The following is a 25,203-nucleotide window of genomic DNA, read 5'->3' on the forward strand; positions in this document are numbered from 1 at the left end:
CTATCTTAATAATGGAATTGGCCAAAGCACATACGTTGCTGTAAACCATATTCTCAAGAGCCCAGGGCCTAGAGAGGAGATGGGGTTGATGTGAAAAAAGTACCTCAAGCCTTGTTATTTATTTATTTATTTATTTATTTATTTATTTATTTATTTATTTATTTATTTTCAGTAAACTCTATACCACACATGAGGCTCCAACTTATGACCCTGCAATCCAGAGTCATGTGCTCTACTGACTGAACCAGCCAGGCACCCTTCAAGCCTCATCATGTAAATTGCCCTCGTGTCCACCACAAGCCTTTCCTTCTCCTGGATATATTGCGTAGTTTTGGTTTTATCCATTTAAGCATATGCAGTTTAAATATTTGAAGAAAAAAGAGAGAAATTTATTCTTTTATTCAAGTGCCCAAGCAATACGGAGAGGCGCTAAGCTCTGTATGGAAAACAGAAATGAATCTAGCCTGAATCTGCTATCCAGGAGTTGACAAGATAGGGGAAAAAATACGGCTTGTAAGTAACCAATTAACAATGCATAGAAGAAAATAATAAGTGCCTATTAGGGAGAATTTAAATGAGGGAGAACTTTACCTACAGCTTGGGACAGGTGTACTGGGAATGAGGGAAACCTTTCCAAAGGGGAGCCATTGCAACAGGATCCTTGAACAAGAGATGGAGTTTGATGACTCTGGTCATTTGGAAACATGAAAGAACCAGTATGTGAGGCGCAGGCCATGAATAAAGGCCCAGAGGTGGGGAAACGTGAAGAATAACTAACGGGCTCTGCTGGTGGAAGGGAAAGGCGGCTGCACTGGGTGGGTGGCGGAAGCTGAGCTCGCAGGGTCAAGGGATCCGGCGCAGCAGTGAAGAAGCCAAGGCTGAAGCATTCGTTCCTCCCTGGAAAGGTCAATGTTGCTCTGCTCGTGTTCTCAAAAAGGGACCCAGCTAATTCCAGAAAGCAGGAGTTACGGTCAGCGCTCCGCTGCTTATCTAGCCTCATAGCAGGTAAAGCCCCATTACCTTCTTAGTCACTAGCAGTGAAGGCTAAACATCTTATATTATAGAGCAAATGTGACCTGAAGTGACCAGACAAAACTGTGCTGCGGAGGGTTATTTTATTATTTACATAGAGTTGGTAACATGATCGATAAAGAATATAGTGTTGATAGAGGCCATTGGCTGGGACATGGAAATGACTTTTACACAGAATCCTCCTTTGTGGTGTATTTGCTACAAAAGTATCTTACCTGCCTATCAGAGAAAGGTGTTTGGTTTTTTTCTTTGTCTTCCTTATATCTTCAAAGAGCAAGATGATTTAAGTCCAGTGTGCATGGGCATTTGTGTTGCTGTTGTTGTTGGTGGTGGTGGTGGTGTGGTAAGTTCCGTTGTGGCAGTTTATTCATCTTTATAATGGGCCAAGGAATATGGAAGGATTGATGAGGTATGAGTAGATAATGATTAAAGCTGGTTTTAAATGTGAAAGATAGAGGCCTCTGAGGAATCAAATTCTGGGGTCTGAATGGAAAAAATAAATCAAGAGGCTTTCAGTTGTTTGGTCATCTGGCAAAGAGGTACTGGAAATAGCTGAAGATCACCGTGGTCCCAGAACTGGAAGACATCATCCTAGTCTAAGCCCAATAATCTTGTACCCACTGACCCTTTGTTTTACCATGCTGAGCACTATTTTTTCCTTGGTACAGTAGTCATTGTTTTATTTCACAACATTAGGATAAAATAATTAGTCTAAAAATAGAAGTGCTTTATAATGCAAACTAGTAATAATAATTTTTGGTGTAATCTGTGGAATATCTAATACATGTTGGGAATTGTGCTGAAAGCTTTAAGTTATCTTAAATCTCCAAAGTATCTTTTAAAGGTAGGTAGTATTAATCTGTTATAGAAAAGAAAAAGGTTCAGGGAGGTTAAGTGACTTGCCCAAGGTCACAAAGCCTGGTTATGGCTGAAGGATTTATACCCAGGCCTGTGTGACGCCCAGGACCTTGCTCTTTGGCATTTGAAATGCTCTTGGTTTATTTTCTTGCTTGTATTAACCTCTAAAGCTCTCCTTGGAAATGAACTAATAATAATGATAGTAATAATAATAATAATTATCAGCTGCTTATTATGTGAAGTACCAGGCACTGTTCTACACACTCGACAAGTAATAACCCATTTAATTCTTATAAGTGTATGATGTCGCTTATATTATTACCTCCATTTTATAGATGAGAAAATGCAGGCCAAAAGAAGTTACCGAACTTGTCTAAGCTAGTAAGTGGCTGGGCTAAAATTTCAACTCAGGTAGTCAGGTGATGAAATCATTTAGAAGATAAATTAATGCAAAGCAGCAAGAGCCTTCCTGACTTTGCATTGATTATAATGCATGATGTAAAGTTTTCCTTGGCAGGTACAATTTACACAGATTAATGCACAATATGCATTTATGTTCCAAAGCCTTGTTTATGTTGTATGTTTCTATTTTGGGCCTATTTTTGTTTGTCATGAAATGAAGTTCACGAACAAGCCATGTAGGGACACCTGGGTGGCTCAATTGGTTAAGTGGCTGCCTGTGGCTCAGGTCATGATCCCAGGGTCCTGGGACTGAGTCCTGCATTGGGCCTCTTGCTCAGCGGGGAGCCTGCTTCTCCCTCTGACTGCCGCTCTCCCTGCTTGTTCTTTCTCTCTCTGACAAATAAAAAACATCTTTTTTTTTTTAAGAATAAGCCATGTCCATGAACGTTTGTATACATTTAGCTCTGTAAAAATTACTTTCCTGAAGATCAGTATAAATGTATAGTTATAGAAATGGCAAATTGACAAAACATCTCCTTTTTATTTTCAACCTAGAAAGCTATACAAATAAGTTTTTTGCCTTATTAATTTTCCAAAAGTGTTTAAGGTTAGGTGGCTTGTTGAAACAAATCTTTTTAGCAAGATTAATTTTAAAGTTAGACATTATGAGTATCAAATTAAGCTGTCAGCCTGCGAAATGATACCGAGAGAGATGTGTTACAGCCACCCCCTCCCCCAACCTCTGCACAGATTGGTAAGTATGAACAGGGATACCAGAGGCCAGGAATCACATTTTAGTAATTCTTTTCTAGTTATGTCAGATTTCTAGCATGTTATTAGAGACACATGTGTCATCCTCACCATCAACCAACATATCATTGCTGTTTCAAACTGTTACTAGAGCTGTTGACACAGAATATTGTGTCTGTCGACAGCTCCAATTAGCTGGCGTGTCTGACTGGTGACAGCATGGTCTACTTTTGTTTATGGGGACGGTGGGAGCTGTATCTCCGTCTCCCAACCTCCAGTGGCAGACAGATGGATACAGCTATATAATCATCAACGGAAGCGTGTGATATTCTGTCTTCAGAAACCATCATGCCGAGCAGAACCAACGGCCTTTTGTCTGCTTTTAGAAATGACTGCGAGATCCCTCCCATCTGTCAAGTTATGAGGGTGAATATATACAAAATGCATCATATATATGTACATGTAGACCACAATGGATTGGGACGTGAGAAGGAAATAAACATTAGAATAAAAGCCGATGTGATCTTTAATTTGTATCATGTCAACATTGAAGATATTTTTGCCTCCGCACCAAGTTTATGAAATGTCTTTTGGTGAAACGACTTAAAAAACAAACTAATCGTTGTCTTATTATTATTTACATCATACCAGTAAGAATTGTTAGATTACATTTTGTAACATTTGACATTCTCTACTGTGAATGGTCTTTCTTTTGACATGTGGAAGAATCATTCCTTGGAATTCCCTATAGGTCATCTTCTCCACTAGTTCCCAAGCTCTCATCATAGAAAGACATGTGATGGGGCCCCTGGGTGGCTCAGTAGGTTAAGCGACTGCCTTCGGTTCAGGTCATGATCCTGGAGTCCCAGGATCGAGTCCCACATCAGGTTCCCTGCTCGGTGGGGAGTCTGCTTCTCCCTCTGACCCACCCCCCTCTTGTGAACTCTCTCTCCCTCTCTCATTCTCTCTCTCTCAAATAAATAAAATCTAAAAAAAAAAAAAAGAAAGACATGTGACAGATGATATTCGTGCAAAATAGCCCAACTCATGAAGCATATCCGGATGTGCTTGATCAGAGTACGTGGCTCAGAATTCCACTGTTTCCAACCGAGGAAGAGGAATGGAAAGAAGGTGATTGAGAATGAAGCAATTATAGGGCAAGTCTGGAGTTTATTTTACCTAAGAAATGTAAACCATTCTTAAGCTTTATTAGTTTTATTGTTAGATGTAGCTTATAAGTAGCCATTAGGTGCCTGGAAACTCCTGACCTAGTTCGTCAGCTCACCTCCTGTCCTCAGTTAACTGTAACTCACCTCTCCGGTTTCAGCTCAAATGCCACTTCCCTGAGAAAATCTTCCCAGGACCCCCAGGATACATATTCACAACATTCTGCTCTTTCCCTTCTTAGGATTTATTGCAGTTGGTAATATCTATTTGTGTAATTATTTGAGTAATGTCTGCCTCTGCACTGAGCTCCATGAGGGCAGAGAGCACGTTGGTGGTGCTCACCAGTGAATCTCTGATGCCCAGCACCGTGCCTAGCACCCACCGGGGGCCCCGTATAGATGTGTCGGATGACTGTTGTTCAGGTGGACTCATAGTCAAACTTTTCAGAAAATACTACTCTTCTGGTCTTCTAAGACTACAACTGCTTCTAAGGAAGTGCTTCGTTGTGTCTGATTTATACTTGTCAATTTAGCCCAGAATTAGAATTAGGTAAACAGTGGGGAGGGGGGAAAGGGTGGGACCGGGTTATGCTCTAGGCTGAGGGAGTAGCATCATGAGGCTTCTAAAAGCCCAGTGCTACACAGGGCAGAATTGGAGGAGAGGTCTGAGGAGAGTAAGACTGAGAGAAAGGCTTTCAAACAATAGCCCACCTGTAACAATCAGAGGTCAAGCTGAAAGTCTGACTTAGAAGACTTGAAGAGAAGATTTTGTCTCACCTTCTATTCATGGATGGTAAATATACCCATATTGGTCCTATCCCCACTGTGTCCCAGCAAACATGGAAATGAGACTCACCCTCCTGAAACCTGGTTTGATCGTGATAGCCCACATATCAAGTAGATAAGTGGCATGAATGAGAAATAAACATTTGTTGTTTTATGTGGCTGAAATTTGGGGTTGTTTGTTATGACAGCATAACTGAGCCCATTCAGACTGAGGTAGAAATCTTTACGTTATATCAAGTGATTTACATGTATCTATATGTCCGTTTATATGGTGAACATAAACCATGTTTTTATTCGATTGTACCTTATCCAACAAGTTGGCTGCCCTTTAGTAGAAACTTGAAATCTTTTTCTGAATTCATGTTTGGAATTTGAAAATCAGTGGTTACTCAGTTCATAGCTCATTGAGGGCAGAGGCTGTGTCTTTCATATTTTTTGTACCTCCCACTAAGCCCTACACGCTTAAGTATAGTAAGCATTGACTGTTGAGTGAATGGATTACCTCTTAAGTATTTCTTTTCCTGACTGGAGCCTGTCAGTCAATTTCATTTTCTGCATAGGTTCCACTTCCCAACACTTGCAACCTTAAATTGTAGGCCTAACAACAGATTCTGGTATGAATACCTACAAGCAACAGCTTTGCATTTCTGAGTTAAGTCAGGAGTTTTCCAACCCATGGATTCATTTTTGTTGCCTTTGCTCAGCCAGGCAGTGCTGGCCTGTTATTTCTGTAGTTCTTTCTTCATGGACATTGGATCTTGGAAGAAACATTTAAAAACTCCATTTATTTCCCTTTCACTTTCCAAAACATTTTCTTTCTTTTTTTTTTTTTTTTCTCATTTGAGCTTCCCTGGAAATCCTGGGAAAAGTAGCTAAGGTAGATATTTTTCCCATTTGATAGATGGGTGAAGTAAGTTTCAGAGAGGTCACCCAAGTAGCAAATGGAACATGTACCATTGAATCCTTGGCAAGAAGTTTCATTGTGTTAAAGTCAGGAAATCAGATAAATATTTACCTCGCTGTGCTTTACCACCACTTTGATATTCCAGGAGGTAGAGGCTATTGCTGCCGTGACTTATTTGTCGTTATTGAGGTGATGCTTATGAAGGCGATGGGGATTATGGGAGAAGATGTGTACATTTTTCAGACTTAAAGATGGTTGAAAGAGGGGGAGACTAAGCACAAATATGTTCTCTATGCATTCAGAATGCCTTTTTCCCCCCTAAATCAAAGAAATGGCTCTCAAGAAATGGCATCCTTCTATGGACAGAGACTTTAAAAGAGAACATAGCTCAAAGGAGATAGGGGGTCTGAAAAATGTAATTCTGATCATATATTCGTGAATAATCCCCGTGTGAATAAAGGTGGGCACACCTACGGAAGCTTTTGTGACTGTCAAGGGGGCTCTCTGATGAGCTTATATTTAAAAGGACTCAGAGGAGAGATGGAAGAAGGGAAGCACGATGATGTGTAAGACTGGTCAGGCAGTGCCTGAGAGTGAGAGGAATAGACCACAGGCTGCTCAGCTCCAGGTGCCCTTGGATGGGTCATTCTTTGCTTGTGTGGGCCTTGTAGTAGACATTCTTTCTCTCAGGTTTAAGATTTAAGATTTGCAAACACTAAACATGCAAAAACATGATCCTAAACAGAGTGTATTCAAGTAAGAGCAGCCCAGAATGAGTGGAAGCTTATAAAAAGATGCTAAAGACTACAGAGTTGCTTTCAGGCAAGGGAAATGAGAGAGAGAGCTATAAAAGTGGAATAGATGGCATGAGTAAGCACATCCTATAAACTGTGGGGAGATGTGGAATATGAAGAGGCTTGGTTCTGATCAGTGTTAGGCCCCTTGCTTGGGGAGTCTTTTGCTTGTTGCCAGGAATCACTTCTATTTGCCTGTGGACTGATCTAACAAGAAGAATCATCTTTAAACTGAGAGGGCAGAACAAACAATGCAAGGAGGAAACAGAACCAAGAAAGATGAAGAGAGAGAGTATCAAGTGCCCTTAATGAGAAAACTTTCTATCCCAGGATGCTGAGACACCTGAAAGATATGATTAAAGGATCAGTCTTGCTGCTCTTAAGAAACCACAGAGAATAGGAGAAGAGTCAGAAGACTGAAAGATAAACACCATTCCAGTTTTCTAAAGAGATAGAAGGATAAAACATGCATTCGATGAACACAATATTGTTCTCTAGCAAAAATAGGATATATTTTTCAATTAGAGAGTTTGTGAGCACATTGTGATAAAAACAGAACAGGTGAAGAGTCAACATGATTCTCTAAGAACAAATCCTGACTATTAAACATCTCCCCCCCCCCAGACAACTGTTCTGGATTGGTAGCTATAAGCAGAATGATAGCCCCCAAAGATGTCCTCATTCTCATTCCTGAACCTGTAATTAAGTTAGGTTACATGGCAAAAAGAAATTAAGGTTGTAGTTGCTAATGAACTGAATTTGAATGGGGAGATTGCCCTGGTTTATCTGGATGGGCCCACTGTAATCACAAGGCTTCCTGAATGTGAGAAAGAGGGAGGTAGACGCTTCAATGCCAGAGTGATGCCTTCAAGGAAAGACTCCCCTAGCCATTGCTACCTTTGGAAATAGAATAGTTCCATGAGCCAAGGAGTGCTAGCAGTCTCTAACAGCTAAAAAAGGCAAAACAACAAAAACAACAAACAAAGCAAACAAACAAAAAACAACAATTCTCTGGAGCCCACAGAAGGAACACAGCCCTGCAGACACCTTGATTTTATCTCAGTGAGACCCATTTTGGACTTCTGATCTCCAGAACTATAAAATGATAAATCTGTGTTGTTTGAAGACACTAAATTGGAGGCAATCTGTTACAGCAGCAACAAGAAACTAACACAGGAGACATGGGGAGTGTCTTGACTCCACAAGGTTTTTGAGAGATATTCTTACAACCCTGATGGGAAAATTGATTAGTAATATTGTTTAGATGAATTTCCAATTTCTTGAGCAATCATCTCACGTCACCTTGAGAGAAATTGCCGCAGGGCTCTGTCCTGGGTTCATTCACTCACTCACTCACTCCACAAATATTTACTGAGCATATTTTATGTCACAGGCACCGTTGTGAGAACTGAGAATTCACCAGGGAACAAGAAAACAAGGTCCCCACACTCAGAGTTTACATTTCAATGGAACAAACAGACAAAAACCATTTCTAGTAGTGATGTGTACTTTGAAGGAAAATCAAGCAGACTAAGGGAATAAAAGAATGCAAAGGAGGCCATTTTTTGTTTTTTGTTTTTGTTTTGTTTGGATAGAAGAGTCAAGAAATGTGTCTTTGGGGTGATATTTGAGCAGACAACTGAAAGCCATGAGAAGGTCTGATGAAAGAACCTCTCTAGGAGAGAGGAGCAGACAGTGCAAAGACTCTGAGTAGGAGAAAGATCTTGTCATGTTCTGAAGACAGTAAGAGGTCAGAGGGGCCAAAATTAAACAAGCAAGACATGGAGTAATAGGAGATAAGATAGGAGAGGAAGTAGATCATACAATGTTTGAGCAGAGACTGGGTGATTACCCCTGAGGCATAGTTGGTCTCCATCTTTGATTCCCACCCTCAGATGCTTCGACAAGAGAGAAAAAAGCATATTGCTTTGAACCTGGTCCCTTCTTCATCTGTGGCCACTGTTGCTAGGGCTCGTGTCTCTTACTCTATACTGCTCACTCTCCTCTCTCTGACTTGAGAGGTAAAGGATACAGAATAATTTACTCTTCTGCAGAATAATTTTAGTTAAGATTCATTTGGCCATATCACTTTTGAAGCTTCTCTAATCTTTAGGGTTGTATGGTTATGTAATTAGCTCTCTCACAGGATTGCATTGCTACTGGGCTGTAGCATCTCACGGGTGACAGTAATATCCACTCTCCTTTTCTCAAAAGGTTACTCTGGGGATAGACTGTGATGAAATGTCTGAGAGTGTAATACAAGGATTAGAGCTGCACAAATGTAAGTTGCTATTATTAATAAATGACAATTTTTTATTTCTTATTTACTCTTTATGGATTATGGCCATTTTGAACTCTTACCTAATCCTCTTAATGGACACCTTTCTACTTAATAACACTTATGAACTCAAATAAAATTTGAATAAGTAAAAGAACAACAACAAATGTTTCCAGGGAAATTCCCACTGAATACCATGTATTGTTTCTTTGTATATTGATTGTGGGTCCATTAACAACTCCAAACTCAACCTTCTAAGTGGTTGGTTGTAATAAGTAGGCAGACTGAGAGGCATTATAGTGTACTGGTTAAGAGTATAGACTTTGGGTTTGGGTCCCGGCCCTTTCGTTTCCTAGGTATAAAACCTTGGGCAAGTGACTTCACTGCTTTGTGCCTCAGCTGTCTCATTTATAAAATGGTACTAATAATATATGAGTCAATTTATGTAAAGCACTTAAAGCAGCACTTCGCACAGGGAAAACATGCGATTAACATAAGCTATTATTTATTAGCGATATTAACTCTTTATCCCTGCATAGCAACGTTATCACAAACTTAGTGCTTAAAACAACACATTCATTATCTTATGGCTTTGATAAGTCAGGAGTCCAGGCATGGCTTAGGTAGGTCCTCTGCTTCGGGAGATCACAGGCTGCAACCAAGGTGTCTGCTGGGGCTGCAAGTTTACCTGAGGCTTGACGGAGGAAACATCTGCTTCCAAACTTGCATGACTATTTGTAGCTTTCAGTTCCTTGCAGGTTGTTGGACTGTGGACCTCAGTTTCTTTCTGGCTTAATGGATTAATGCCATTCTCATCTCCTTGCTACATGGATCTCTCCATGTGGAAGCTCACATCATGGCAGCTTACTTCTTCAAAACTAGCAAGGGAGAGATAAACACATACATGCAATCACATATCTCCTGTCACCTCTGCCATAGCCCATCAGCAAAAAGTGAGTCACAGATCCTGCTCTCCCTCAAGGAGAAGGAAGGACACAGGCTATGAATAAAAGAGTGTATCTGCCATGTCACCCTATGTTCTCAATTCCCTAATAAATGTACTTCAGATCGGGGAGACATATATGTGCAGCTGCTCCCCTAGGACTTACTGAGAACTTGATTCAACTATTTCACTGAAATTGAGGTTATTAAAGATGGTAAAACACCTTGTTAGACTTTTGTCCCATCAGGTCGTAAGGGCAATAAGCCTTCTGTTGATAGCAGTGTTGCTGAAATATTAATCACAGATTTGCTCTTGCTATATATTATTGATGATATAAACTCATGATGAGCAAATCCTAAATACCTTCCCCCACCTAGGAGTTCATAGTTCTGTTGTTACCTTACAAGTAACTCATTCAGTTATATAAATTTGGTGTTTTATTATATATATAAGGGGTAGGTAAATGAAGAGAGAAATAAAGCCTCACATTTAGAGAAAATCCACATCTTTTAAAAACATTATTCATTCATTTATTTATTTATTTGAAAATCATCATCTTTTAAGTAGAGCATAAATGTCTTCCTGAGTGTAGAGTTTTGATGATTTGTTCTTCAAGACTACATGCTGTCTTCTTGCGATTCTTGCTTTTTCTCCAGACACTTGCAAACCATCTACTTCATGTGTGCCCTGTGTGCCTCTTCATCATGACCGCATGCCATTCTCCCCCTTTCTCATGATGCTCCAGCCACACTGGCTTCTTTCTGTGTCTCACACTCACCAAGCTTTTCTGCCTCAAAGTCTTCTCAGTTCTGTTTCCTCTTCATAGAATATGCCTCCCCAAATTGCTCACATGGCAAGCTCCTTCTCAGTATTCAGACCTCAGCCCAAACATCCTCAGAGAGGCCTTCCCAGAGTTCTCCGGCTGAAGCTCCCTTTTGTCCTGCCACAAAGACATCAATCACAGGAGTTCTTGAGCTTTGCTGTGCGCATCAAATTCCCTGGAGAACTTGTTAAAAACACAGATTGCTGTGTCAGAGTTTCTGATTCAGTAGAGCCCAATGACTTGCATGTCTAACAAGTGCCCCGCTGATGGCCCATGACCACACTTTGAGAGCCACCATCTATCACATTATCCTATTTTGTTTTTCTCATTGCACTCATCACTTGTATTTTCTCAGTATTCGTTTACTTGTTTATTAGATTTTAGGTCCTATGAACATCAAGGACTACATAACAGGTTACTGGACCACTGTCTGGCTGCCTGGTATATAGTTTCTATTAGACGAATGAACAAACAATAAATGGATTGATGTATGAAAGAAAATTCTATTAGAAGGCATTGGTTTTGGGAACTAAATTGGAGGACCCATTTCTATCTGTGGTTTCACAAATAGATCTTAAAGCTTGCTTAGAAAATATGTATTTTAAGCTTTAAAATACAATAATTAAAAAGTAAACACTTGTGACTCTATCCACACATAGCACTGGGTTGCCCTAATGATTGTATGGGGGCTCAAGACAAGTGAAATATTAAACAGTTTAATTTTATAAGTGGTATATAGTAGTGAAAACATTTCAATAAAAATCTTGAGCTCAATGTATTTTAAACTAAACAGTGTAGGTTTTAATTTTATCTAGAAAATATCTTTTTCTCTCATTTTATACTTTTTCCTCTCTCCGCTTTCACAAGAATACCAAGAATTGTGGTTTGGTCCTGACTATAGATTGATGTATCTATTCTTCTATCCCCAGAGTGTTTCAGTCATTTTCTTCCATTTTATAATAACTGTGACATTTTTGTTAACATACATTCATCATCAATTACCTGCGACACCTGTGGATACCACATGCAGAATGAAAATCTTTTTAAATGAGCAATCTAATTAAATAGAGTTGGTATAAGCTAATTATGAGACATGTCTTGCAAAAAGAAACCAGGAAAATTTGCAATAATATTATTTTATTTAAAAAAGATTTAATAGTACATATACACACATGCATACACATACACACATACACACACAGGCATAGACTCAAAGTCACTGTGAAGTTGGTTTCACCAAAGGGTGTGTTATGAGGTTGTGCGCAAATATCATCAAAGAAGGGGAGATCTGGCAGTTATCCCCCTTAATTTACCCCTGACTGATACCAGATCATAACTTCTGTGGCCTAAGTTGACTGTGGTGACCAGGTGAACTTGATCTGATACCTTCCAGATCTCACTTCCATCTTATATTGAAGAGATATTGCTGTTGAGTGACATGCAAATATTTATGCTCAGGTCTAAGCAATTTCAGCAAGTAGCCCATGCTTATAGCCTTCTTCATCTCTGAATGAATAGCTTTTGATTAACTACATTGTAAAGCAAAGTCACAAAATCATAGGTGTTATAGTTAGCAATGGCCCTAGAGATTATTATTTTTTAAAGCCTCTCCTTTAAGAGATAAGGATATTGACACATAGATAACTAAAGTGATTTTCCCAAGGTCACACAGGAAGTTAATGGCTGAACTAAGACCATACTCATGTATCTGCAGTGCTCTTTGCCTCTGGCACACTTTCTCCCATTGTCTGCACCCCCTTTACTGTAAGTGACTTAGAGAAAACCTTGATATAAGCTACCACAAATTTTAAACAGTGTGAGAAATTAACTAATAATCATATACATATATGTAATTTTTCCATAATTTCATAGTTCCGTTTAAATTGTATCAGGGCTTGATATGCACTGAATTGGGCTCCCCCCCCAACTTATATGTGGAAGCTCTAACCCCCAATGTGACTCTATTTGGAAATAGGAATTTTAAGGAGGTTATTAAGGTTAAATGAGGTCATAAGGGTGGGGCCTTAATCCAATAGGACTGGTGTCCAAAGATGAGGAAGAGACACCAGCAGGGCACATACACGGAACAAAGGGCATGTGAGGACATAGCAAGAAGGCAGCCATCTGCAAGCCAAGGAGAGAGGTCTCAGAAGAAAGCAAACCTGCTTCTAGAACTGTGAAAAAATAGATTTTTGCTGTCTAAGCAACCCAGTTGGTGGTGTTTTGTTATTGCAGGCGCTAACAGACAATACAAGGCTGGCTCAAGGTCAAGTGTTACACCTAGACAAAGCTTTAGAAATGAGCCCAATTAGGGACCCCTGGGTGGCTCAGCCAGTTAAGCGTCTGCCTTTGGCTCAGGTCAGGATTTCAGGGTCCTGGGATTGAGTGCCGCGTTGGGCTCCTTGCTCAGTGGGAAATCTGCTTCTCCCTCTCCCTGCTGCTCCCCTTGCTTGTTCTCTCTCTTTCTCTGACAAGTAAACAAATAAAATCTTTTAAAAAAATGAAATGAGCCTAATTTCCCCCCCTTGTTTCTGCCACTAAATGCTAGAAATAAAGCTACCACATCTTGCCGTAGCTGGATTGTTCTTTGGTAAATAACTGGAACTCTCAAACGTTCTTTCTCAACAAGAAATGTGATTCTCTTTGGCTGGAGTTACTTATCACAAATAAATTGCTGCTACGTGGCAGGAAGGCCACGCCCGATAGTTTGCCTCTTGGGACCAGTCCCTTCTTCCTCCATTTTCTCTCCATAGTCTCTGCCACAGTGCCGTCATCTTCCTAGTCACATTTTTTGCTTAAGAGATATAGAAGGTTAAGAACACATAAAAAATGTTTGTCAAGGGGAAATTGTAGTTGTGGGTGCAAATGAGTGAGCAGAACTCTACTCCAAGTCTGGTTTGGAAGATGACCACCGATTTCGGAGACTTGGTGAGCAGAATATTGAATTTGTAACATTATCCCGTTCACACCCTTATCATCAGGCACACAACTCATACCTTAATTTCTTGAGTGATTCACCAGAAGGAATGTGGTAGGAGAAAGTTTTGCGATGGGTTACCAGCTGGCTGCAGCCTTCCCTTTTTGGCTATGAGTAAAAAGAAACATTTTAATGACTGAGGCTGCTTTGAGTTAGAGTTTCCATGTGATTCTGGCTCCCTTTTTCCTGCCCCATGATGCCTAACTCTTTGGTCTGGCTTTTGATATTCCTCTACTTGTCTGTCCCACCCAATTTACCCAGACTGATGTCACAGGCCTTCTCAGCAAAAGTTCCACCCTTCAGGCTCACCCCTGCTGATCCTCTTCCCAGAAATACCTTCTCTCTTATCTAAATTCTGCCAGTTTTCAAAGCTCACCTTAAGTCCCACCCCCTCTAAGAAACCCACAAAGATATTCAATCATCTCAATCTTGCTTTTCCCAAATTACATTTGCAATTTGTCATTACCACACAACTAGTATCTTGGTATACACTCTTTGACCCATAAATTGTCTCTTTTTAACTCTATGCAATACTAGTGGCTACATAGTATCAGCCCTGCATAGAGAAAAAATTACGGGTTTTAGAAATAGACAGATGGGTTAAAATCGCAGATCTGTCATTCATTAGCTGAATGACTTATGTAAGTTACTTAGCCTTACTAAGTCCTAATGGCTTTGTCTGTAAACAAGGGTAATCATAACGACTTTCTAGTATTTTTGAAAGAATTAAGTTAAATGAGATCATGTATATGGTGTGCTTCATCCATGAATATTAGTCTTCTTTTCTCCATGGTTATACTGACAGTTATATAGATTTTTTTCAATTTACAAAGCACTTTCCGTATATATTCTATCAGTTAAGAGCTCTTTCCTTTGTGGAATGATTCTAACACTCTCTGTGGATGGAAATTAAGTTATCTATGTTTTCCATAGTGGAACAGCTGGAGGCATACAGGAAACACTGTCCTAACGTGGGCAGTTTCAAGCAAGAGGCAGGCTGAGATCTCAACCACCTTCTACAGGACAGAGAAGAAGGAAGCTAGCAGCAGTAGAAGGGAGCTGGGGAAGCTCATGGGCTATAACACTGGTCTTCTGGGGACCTCATTTGTCCAATACACAGTGTACACAAAGTCACCATTTGATCAAGGCTCTATACCCTAGCAGGTGTAATTTGGTGGGTGTAAACAAAAAAATAGACTCTTAAGGACAGCAAAGTCATTTCTGTGACAATGCACTTGCAGGACATCAGCCTACTTAAGACAGATGCCATGAAGAGAAGACTCAAGCAACAGGGTCATTGGGGCCATCCCCCAGAAGATGTAGGAAGGGAATCATCTCAGCTCCAGCCAAGGGCTCTGCAATCCAGAATAAGGTCCCATTTCCACGACAATAGAAGCAGAAGGCATGGCCAAGATGATGAAGACCAGAAAAGGCTAGAACTCTGAGTTCAGATGTGTGCTCAGGCTCTTGGTAGGCAAACCAGACAGCAGCTCCATGGTAACAGCACTAATTTCAGGTCCCACCAGCTGGTCACCTGGGCCCTGTTCTCCTTCCGCTTGTAGTCCTTTGAAAACAGCTGACCACCTGGTAAGCTTGGCTTGAGGTACCAGCCAAGGTAATAGGCAATAGCCCTTGCCTCAGGAATGTACCAGACATCTCTCTCACTTGTCCTTTTGTTCTCCCTGTCTCTACACGCCTGATAGCTCCAACTCTGTGTACCTATTTCTCCTCCATCTTTGGAAAACTCATTTGAACTGCCTTTTCAGGCTTAACACCCTCGCATGGATATACATCCAAATGTGACTTTTGACCCTGCATACACTCAATTAATTTAAAACAGTGTCTGCCACTCTTGGAAAAGGTGTCTGCAGCATTTGCTTCCAGCCTTGGCCATGGTGCCCTCACTCTTTAATTACAGCCAGCCTCCTGGACAGGGCAAGACTTCCCTATTCTGGTTTGGCCCAGGGACCAGACGGGGGTGGGATGGGGACTGACTGAGCCTGCTGTCGAGAACATCAGTGACTCCAGCTGGAAGAGCTAGGGCAAGATCACAACTGACAGACATAGAAAAAGCTGTCTTGATTCTTTTGTTGGGAGACAAGCATGAACTTGGAGAGTAATTCTGCCCTTGAGAATGGGGGGATTTAATTTCCAGCTTCAGGCTCTGGCCTTGGCTAGTGCCCTTAGCAGCTAAAATAAACCATCTGCTTCACTTCCTATGCCCACTTGCTTGCTCGAAGAATTGTCTACCCGCCCACCTGGCTAAAGCTCACAGAGGAAAGACAGAAAGGTGCCCAGAGGCTTTTCCCAATCTCTCTTGAAAGCATCAAGAGATTTCTCTATCTAGAAATGCATTTCCTGTCTTATTCCTTAGTCATTTTTAGAAGGCTTTTCAACATTTTCATTGGCTTTATTTTCCATTCGGTAAAATGGACGTGGTTTCCTCAGTACCAAAGCATAATCAAAAGATACTTTTCCAGTTACCTCAAGCCCAGATTTATGGAGTAACTGAGTGGTATATATCCTCGTGGCTACGAAGACATGCAAAGAAATAACTCCACACTAGAACCTCTAAAGAGTTACTCCCCTTCTGGTTTATACCGCAAATAGCAACTCCCATGCTTCCTGAAATGCAGCCACGTTGCCGTTTCAAAGAGAGTATGACTATTTTAACTGTGTCCCCAGTTTTAATCCCACAAATTCTATATAGAAGCAAGGACTTTTAAACAGTACAGCTGGAGGAGCACAAGGAAAATGACTCTTCAGGGCAAACACTTTCAATGGCTCCCCATCACCCATGGTGTAAAATCAAGATTTCCTCATCAAGCACACAGTATCTTTGCCAGTTTTCTCCCAAGGTAACTTTCCAGCTTTATCCTTTCCTCTTGCCTCCAAGTGATTTTGTATCAACATAGCATACCAATCTCACAGAAAGAAAAGTGCCCTCCTTGCCCCAAATCACACATTTAAGTGTAGTGGTTTATTTCTTGTTAACGAGATCTTAACATATCTACACGAACTAGATAAACTTCACTCTGACCACGAATTGCTGCTGAGTGAGAAGGTCTGGCATGGAGTACAGTCTAAGATGTTCTGCCCTGGGGAAAGGTCTTGCCCTGAAGCAGAAAGGCAGCTGTGCTCGAAACCCTGCAAAAATACTTTCAGTTTTCACAGAGAAAAGTCTATGAACATCACTTTCTAGAATTCTCATAGAAGTCTATGAGAACAAGCTATAGAGCCCCTCCCCCCAAGATCCAAACTCAGAACTAAAATACACAAAAGCATTTACTAAGTTTTTAAAGCCCTGATAATATTAGGTTTTTGGAGTCTGAGTTCCTGAGGGTCCAATCACAAGTGTGTGTGTATCTGTGCACGTGTGCATGTGTGTTTGAACTGTTGTGAGTGTGTGTGTGTGTGTGTGTGTGTGTGTGTGTTTGGATGGTCGGTGGGTCCATTTTCAAGCATCTGGCCTCATCCTGGTGATCTGTATATGCCATATTGCCTGCTGTTGCTAATCTTGGGACCTACCCTAATTCTTGGAGTTCTCGTCCCATTTTTCATTGTAGGATAACAAGTATCTTGACTGTAATCTATTAATTGAATAATTGAATAAACTTGTTTCCCTCCAGTGCGAGCATATTGTTTGCACACAGTGTCATCCTGGGCCCTCCAGCTATGGAAGGCCTGCCAGATATGTTTATTAAACCCCCTGTGCTTGGAAAGAACACAGAAAACTGTCATCTAGAGCAATACCGAAGTGCCTATCTCAGCTGGAGATCTCGCTGTTATGAATAAAGGAAGAGTTTGTGGTACAGTTTTGAGATGTAAAGAGAAAAAGCTTCCCCATGGTGCAAATGTGTTGTAACCCTCAGGCGAGAAAAAAATATTGAATTGTTGCTGGCAGTACAATGTAATCATTGAGTTAGTGGCAGCTATGTTTCTAAGCTTCTTAAGGTAAAAACCATGTTAATTTGGCCTTCTCCAGAGAACATTCCAGGTTGTTAAATGGAACTGTTGAAACATTTTTCACCAATGAACAGCCATTTGCGCTTAAGTCAAATACTGGGCAAGTTGGCCGGGAAGGAGGAGATGTGCTACAGTGGAGGCTGCCGTTGTTAGCTTGAGGCCACACTGCCTCAGGATGTGTTTTCCAAACTCCTGAGGTGCAGGCATTTGACCTAGGTGGTAACCAAGTGAGTGGCATGATGGAAACCGCAATGATGTACTCAGAAAAACAAGTGAGTCAGAACTTGGCCTCTTCCTTCAGAAGGACAGAACTCATGGTGTACCCCCTGGGGTGATGGGCAAGAGGCCGGGAGCTTTCCAAGATGCTATCTTCTAGACAAACAAAACACTCAGCTCCTGAAAAATGGTGGCTTTTGTCCCTTCAGTCTGATTCCTTAAGTCATTTCTGAGTCACTTAGACCTCACCCTTGAATGGCATCGCCTATGGGAGGCAAGGAAAAGAGCCAGTGCGTGCTCTGTGATCCAAACCGAGATTCGAGGTTCTCTTGTGGCCGTCGGTATCATTGCACGTGATGCAGGAACCTATATTCTTGTGGGGGAAGGGGGTGGGGGAGAAGTCCTCCTTGGAATGTCAAGGGGAAGACATCTGTGCTTCCTGTGGCTGACATAAGGCCAGGCTAGAGGAGCCTAGTAGGTTCACTTGGTGCACTAGTCTCTTGGATACTGAGAAGCTAATTTTCTTGGCAACCAGGTCAAACTCCTTTGTTGCTTCCTCCTCCTTACTTTACTGGGTGGGATCAGGGCAATGCACTCAACAAAGGGGATTAGTCAGTAAGGAAATGAGACTGGGGATCCCTTGACTGTTTATGCTTCAATATACTGTACTAATTGATTCAAGGAGGCAGTGTAGTGTAGCCAAAAGAGCTGAATCTGAAGCCATACTGAACTTGTAGACATGGGCAAGCCACTTAACCTCTCTGAGCCCAATTTCAAAATCTATTGACTGAGTTTAAAAGTGCCTGATTTGTGAGGATTAGATATAATGTCTGTAAAGAGATTAGAAAAATCATATCTGGCAAACAGCAGAACCAATGAATTTAGCTATTGCTGGATTTTGTTTCTCTGTTTAATTGATTTAAAAAAAAAAAGTACCTGAAAGCCCCAAAAGAGTGAATCCAGTTTGCAAGGGTGTTTGACGTGCAAGGAGTCTCACAGGCACGTGTTCTGGGGGAGTCCAAGGGATCCTGCCTCAGCTTGGAGCAATTGGAACCTTGTTTTTAAAGCTCCTTCTGCCGTCTGGCATGCTGTGGCTACTTAACCTGAGCATGAGTCAGCAGGAGGACTATTCAACAGACCTTGAGCCTCAAAGCCAGGCAGGAATCCCATGCTTGTATACTAGAGTTTTCTGTGGCCTTTGATGTGAGGTAACTCATTTTTTGGCGCATATATATATATATATATATATATATATATATATATATATAACTTATCACTAAGTGCGTGTGCTCTCTAGAGAGAGAGAGAGAGAGAGAGCGTGAGTGCTTCGTGATAAGTTTTAACAAGTTCTTTCAAAATACAAAGTCATTAACACCAATATTGGACTAGATGATTAGTGGTTTTATCGAGGAGGTGCCCCATATACCCACACTCCTCTGGCAGAAGGAAGGAGATATTCAGAATTCTAAGAGATGATAGGAGATAGACAGTGAGAATGATAAAGGAGTAAATTATCCATTTGTGAAACCAGCTTCTTCAGAATTCCAGAAAACTGAATTTCTACCCTCAGCCAATCTTCCTAAAGGGAGACGGAGGCTCTCCAGGACTTGTGCGAGATGCACTGCTCCGGTGTTTCAGCGCTCTACGCTACTTTCTTAACGGTAGCACCCTGAATAACAGACACTGACGGTCCATCATGTGGCAGACCATTTAGAGACTTTGCCTATTTATTGATCTCAGCGACCCTGCAGGGAGGGAGAAGAACATTTTTATTTTAACGATGGACAAACTGTGTTTCAGAGAGCTGAAATCATCTGGTCACTTTCACACGGCTCCTGATGTTTGACTCCAAATTATGACCTTTCCTTAGCATCATACTGCTTCGAATAGCACACAAAGGCAAGTATTTTTCCTCCTTACATCTTGGTTGGAGCTTCCCAGCATGCTTTGCGGCATGGAGTGTAACAATAGTCCGCCCTCAAGGGAACAAAAGCTGGGATAACTGCCTTACGTACCTTGGTATTATTTGCTTGGCCAAATAAAGCTATCTCACTACAGATGTAACCTTCGATAATTTATTGATGTAAAAGTGGCCTCAGGTACCAGGTTTTTGGCAGCTGTTACACTGTCAGAGTACACTGTAGAACATGGCATCCATGAATATTTTATGTGGAGAAGAAATGGAAAAATACACCTTTCGATATATCAGTTCCCAGCCCTGATCTTCATTACTGAAATATGAATCGAATCCCATCTCTGAATTCGATCAACCAAAACTGTGCAAACTGAGCACTCCTTCAACTGGGTTTCGGCAGTGAATTGATTTGAGCCGTAATTTTTGTTGAGTCCATCAGCTGTTTATGTCAGCCTGTCCTGTAGTGATGGGTTAGTGACCTCAATGATATGTTGGAAGCTACAGACTTAACTGTCAATAGGACTGGCTTGGCCCTTTATCCGTCAGCGGCAGATAAATAGAGCCCCATTCAGTAGGTTCATTGTGTGGGGATTTGTTGGAGCTCTATTTATGCAGATTTGGAAGCAGTTGGAGATCATCAACATCCAAAACACCCTCTGTCAAATATTTCTCTTCCATTGTCGGGTTATTAAAATATGGGCTGGGAGGTTGGGGGATTCTGTGCTTTTTAGAAGCAAATACTTAAAAAAAAATAATCAAAGGGGCATTTTTTTAATTTGTATTTTTTGGTATCCAGGGTACCTCTGAGTAGTAGATTTTTGATCTCTAGCCCATCCTCAAAACTGAAAACCAATCCTCCATTTCTCCAAGGTTTACCTTTTCATCACTTGAAGACCAGTGGTTACATGTTTTGGACCCACTGAGGAAGGTAGAATGGTATCAGTTCAAAAGTATTGGATACCTGTGGAGCACTTGGCAAGATATTGCACGATTTTCTGGGCTTTCTATAGAACTACACAGAAGTATTGCTGAGTACTTTGCAATATGAATTCCTGCAATTTGCAGGAATTTGTCACGCTTTTCAGGTGATCGTACTAGGTAAGTGCTTCATTTTTATCTCAATTGGTTTGATTTTGTGCTTTCATTATATTATTGCATTTAGGTTTTGCATACTTGGGGGTTGACGTTTTTTAACCGCTCTTTAATCCCATCTCCTCTGATGAGCACCTGACTCAGCCTAGCTATATCTTTAATTGATGCTCTCTTCAACTCTATATGCGAAATTGCGATTCCATGATCTGCCTGAAGAGATAGGCAGTTTAATCAATGTACAAGTTACTCTACTTATTTTAAATAAATGCCTTTCAGGCTTAGTAAACACCATTAGGGGAAACATGGATGGTTTAAAGTAAGGTAAGTGATTTATGTTTCCTCAAATGAAATCCTTAAATTCATTTAATGAACGAAATACTTTTATGACCCTTAGAAAATTTATTTTTGTGTAAAGTATGCTTTTGCTTTCAGAATTCCATAATTGAGCAAGATTCCTTTATGACAGATTGAAAGTATACCTTTGTTGGCAGCTGTTAGATCTTCCAGTAATATTTTGGGTTCTATATTTAGAAGGCTAAGATAGTACCCCCCCATAATATTTTCTATAACCTAACACTTATTTATCAAAAAGAAATGGTTTGATTTTTATTGCACTTAACATTTGAGAACTAAAGCTCCATAGCTTTTTAGATTTTAAGGCTTATAAGTAAAGGGAGTGCCAAATAATTACTGGGTTTTATGAATAAGCCTAAAAATCTTAATTAAACTTCCAGAGCTACCTAACTTGTAGCCATTAATGAACACGGTTGCTTAGAGAATAAGGTTCAGCACAGTTCATTTCTAAGAAATGAAGCTCCTGGGGACTCCCCTTGTTCTATCCCAATGAGAAAGTGATAACTGTCTGCTTTACTTTTTTATGCCCAACTTCTAATAACTAACTGGTACAGAGTCAGAATTAAAACTCAAGTCTTCTGATTTTTAGCCCAAAGATCTTTCCACAGTTGCACCTCTCTTGAATGCTCTGCTTTAGCCCTGATATAAAAGTGAATAAATCAAACACAAATATCTAGTCTATTCAACTTTAGAAGAAGAGTAAAAATGTACCTTCTTACTTACCAATTGGTGACTTTGGCTTTTCGCACTAGAGTTCTAGAGTACTTGGTTGACCCGGAGCAATAAAGTTTCAGGGTGTTATAAAACATCATTAATTGCCAGAATCGCTTATTCTGAAAGAATCATGGGCTGCATTTTTCCTGGGGGTCCCACCTTCAATATTCTTTTCTCTTGTTCCCATAAATTTACTGATAATGGACAGATAGTGGATGCATATTCCTTATCTCAGAAATACAGTTATTTAACTATAGGATTCCTTTAAACGGCAAGCATCTTAGGTATTGTTTGACTCAGAAAATAATCAATACTTAGAAAAAATATGTCTCTCTAGTAGCCTCAAACTCCCACCATTAGTCAAAATTTGAGTTAAGTCACTGAAAAGCTCTCCTTTAAATGTCAATATAATCATAATAATAATGACCATTTGTTGAATGCCTACAGAGGGGCAGACTAGGTGCTTTACATACATTACATCTTTAATCCTCAAGTCTGTCATTCAAAGCGTGCATTATTATCCTTATTCTAAAGATCAGGATAAGCAAGTTGCCCAAGGCCACACAGCTAGTAAGTCCTAGGGCCAAGGCTTGAATCCAGGTCTCTGTGTTTCTGAAGCCTTTTCATTTCCCCCTGTAAGATGGAGTAATGAATGCATAGAACTATATTGATCAATGACACCAAGTCTACATTACTTTAAAACTAACGCAGGTCCTAAAATAATGGCCTGGGGAAAGATGCCACAGGACAGATGCTTATGGTGGAGTGTAAAGACTTGACTTCATTTCCTTCATGGTTTTACCTCAAATCCAATGGCTTTGCTTGCCCCACTTAATATTTTGCGTGTTTTGGCAAGCCAGGGTAGAACTGGCTCTTTTTGTTTCCTCAGTCTACTTCTCTTCATTCAAATGCATGCTTTGATGTAGAACCGAAGTCTAAGAATTTCAGTAGCATCTGGTGACAAAGAAGGAACAGCCAATCACCACCTGTTAGGCAGTCACAGACTGCAGAATGACCACGGCTGAGCCTGCACTGGCCATGTGTCGGCATCCTCCCCTCCCAGGTTATACTGCCCTGGGATAACCAGGACCCCACTGTTTCCATGCAGTGATTCAGTGTAAGGAGTAGGTTTTCGCACGGAACTTATATCAGATTTCACAAGCACGAACAGAGTCCTCATGTGCCCTCAGGCGACACCCCAGCAGGGGTAAGGTATTTGCTTGAAAGCATATTGCAACCTGTGGCACGTGGTGGCTGGATGACTACTGATGATCATGTCCTCGGTACCTGCAGTTCCCCAGACCAGCCTCCATATCTTTGCACATACTGTTCCTCTTCCTGGATCGCCCTTCCTTCCTCTGCACGTCTTTTAGGACTTGGCTTACATGTTGCTTCCTCTGACCCTCAAAGCTGGATTTAATGATTACCTGTGTGTCCCCATAGTAATCCAATGCCTGTTCTACTTAACAGCCGTTGTCACTAATCTGAAAATGACATTTTAAATGATCTTTCTCTCCTAGAAGACTAAGATCACTGAAGGCAGGGACTCAGAGACAGCGCTGCCTCTAATTAACGTTGGATTCTGGAATCAGACAAAACTAGTTTTAAATCCCAACTTCAGCATTTACTTACCTACCTTACTCTGTTCAGGGTTTACCTTGGATTAAAGAACCACCCAGAGCTTTAGCTTCCACATCATCAAGACTGTGATAATAATAAAAACTACCTTGTTGAGTTGTTTTGAGGATTAACTGCAATAATGAACATAAGGTACTTAAGTCAGGGCTTCATATATAATACATGCACAATAAAGGGTATGATATTTATTAATTGTTGTACCATATTTTCTACCATAGTACCTCCTTAATAGATATATTTGGAATCTGGATTATATTAGAGAGCCTGAAAAGGACAGCAGTTGCCATCTAATTTGAAGTTCCACCGTTGGCTCGTACAGGGGCCACAGGTCTTTCTGTTGTCTTTCTGTGTCACTATGAATAGTTGGTAATTGCTTGTTTAGTGCTAAATCCCCCCATTCAACACCAACAACTCAACAGCTCCCTGCTTTTTTGTTCCAAATCAGCAAGAGGGGGAAAAGCAAGACATACAGAAGCTGCAATTGAAGATCAAACCCAAGGTCTAGCCAAGGCCCAAAGGACATATCGATGAGCCCATCATTCTCACACATGTCAACCAGACTGCCAACTCCAAGCACTGAGAATTGTAATTTGTGTTCGCTGTGGCATTGCTAGCGCAGTGTGTAGGTCAGACACCGTCCATTCTCGATAAATATTTGCTGAATGAAGTAGTAAACGTATCGGAAAGGTTTGAATCAGTCCGATTTCTGTTAGGAACCATTTAGCCCTGTGATTCACCAGTTTGGACCAAGTTTTGAAACCTCTTGCTACAGTGCATGAAGTAATACATGAAGTGATGCAGAGAGGACTACTTACAGAGCCTGTATTCTTCCTACTTAACTTCTAAAAGATTCCCTCTTGTTCTCTTGTCTTCAGGTTGTTGTGAACATGTTTACATTAACCATGCTATTTGTGATTTGTAGATTTTGTCCAGGTGCCTTTCTGTTTTGGCTTTTCTGGCCTAAAGTGACTGAAACATTGAGGCCCGCCCAAGCAGAGCATCCCTATTTTCATTGCAATTATAGTGGTCGAATCCTACACTTATGAGGACCTTCCATACTCCAATGCCGGGCCCTGGGCAAAGTGCTAAGAATATTGAGACCTTTCTCTGGTCCAGTCACAATCTTCTTTGGGATTGAGTCATGATCCAAACTTCCCTCCAGGTGTAACACATTTTAGGATAAGGTCATTGTTTGGGGTTTTGTTCCTAATCACCTCCTTGGAGATGCCGCATCTGTATTTGGAAGCTTCTTTATTGCTTCCCTTTCCGTTTCTGTATTGCCGGCTCTTTTCCCCTCATGCAGGATCCACTCCATTGCTCAAGACTTTACTCCATCCCCAAAACCCTGACGAGGGGAGGCAGCATTTTCTCAAAAGTCTCTTTGTATTTTTCAACCTGTGTCATTGTGCAGACCCTGTTTAGTTTCCTTTTGTTTTCTTCCTAAGTGTGCAGGAGCCCAGTTCTGTTTCTATTTCTGCATGGTGCCATGCAGAGCACTGGATTTGGAGTCGAAAGATGTGTGTTCCGTACTTAATTCAGCTGCATCTTAGCTGTTTGACCTTGGGCAGGGCATTTAATGTCATGAGTTTCTTTAC

Source organism: Ursus americanus, chromosome 4, assembly GCF_024610735.1.
Source record: "Ursus americanus isolate L20-20 chromosome 4, mUrsAme1.1.p, whole genome shotgun sequence".
In the NCBI taxonomy this organism is placed as follows: domain Eukaryota; kingdom Metazoa; phylum Chordata; class Mammalia; order Carnivora; family Ursidae; genus Ursus; species Ursus americanus.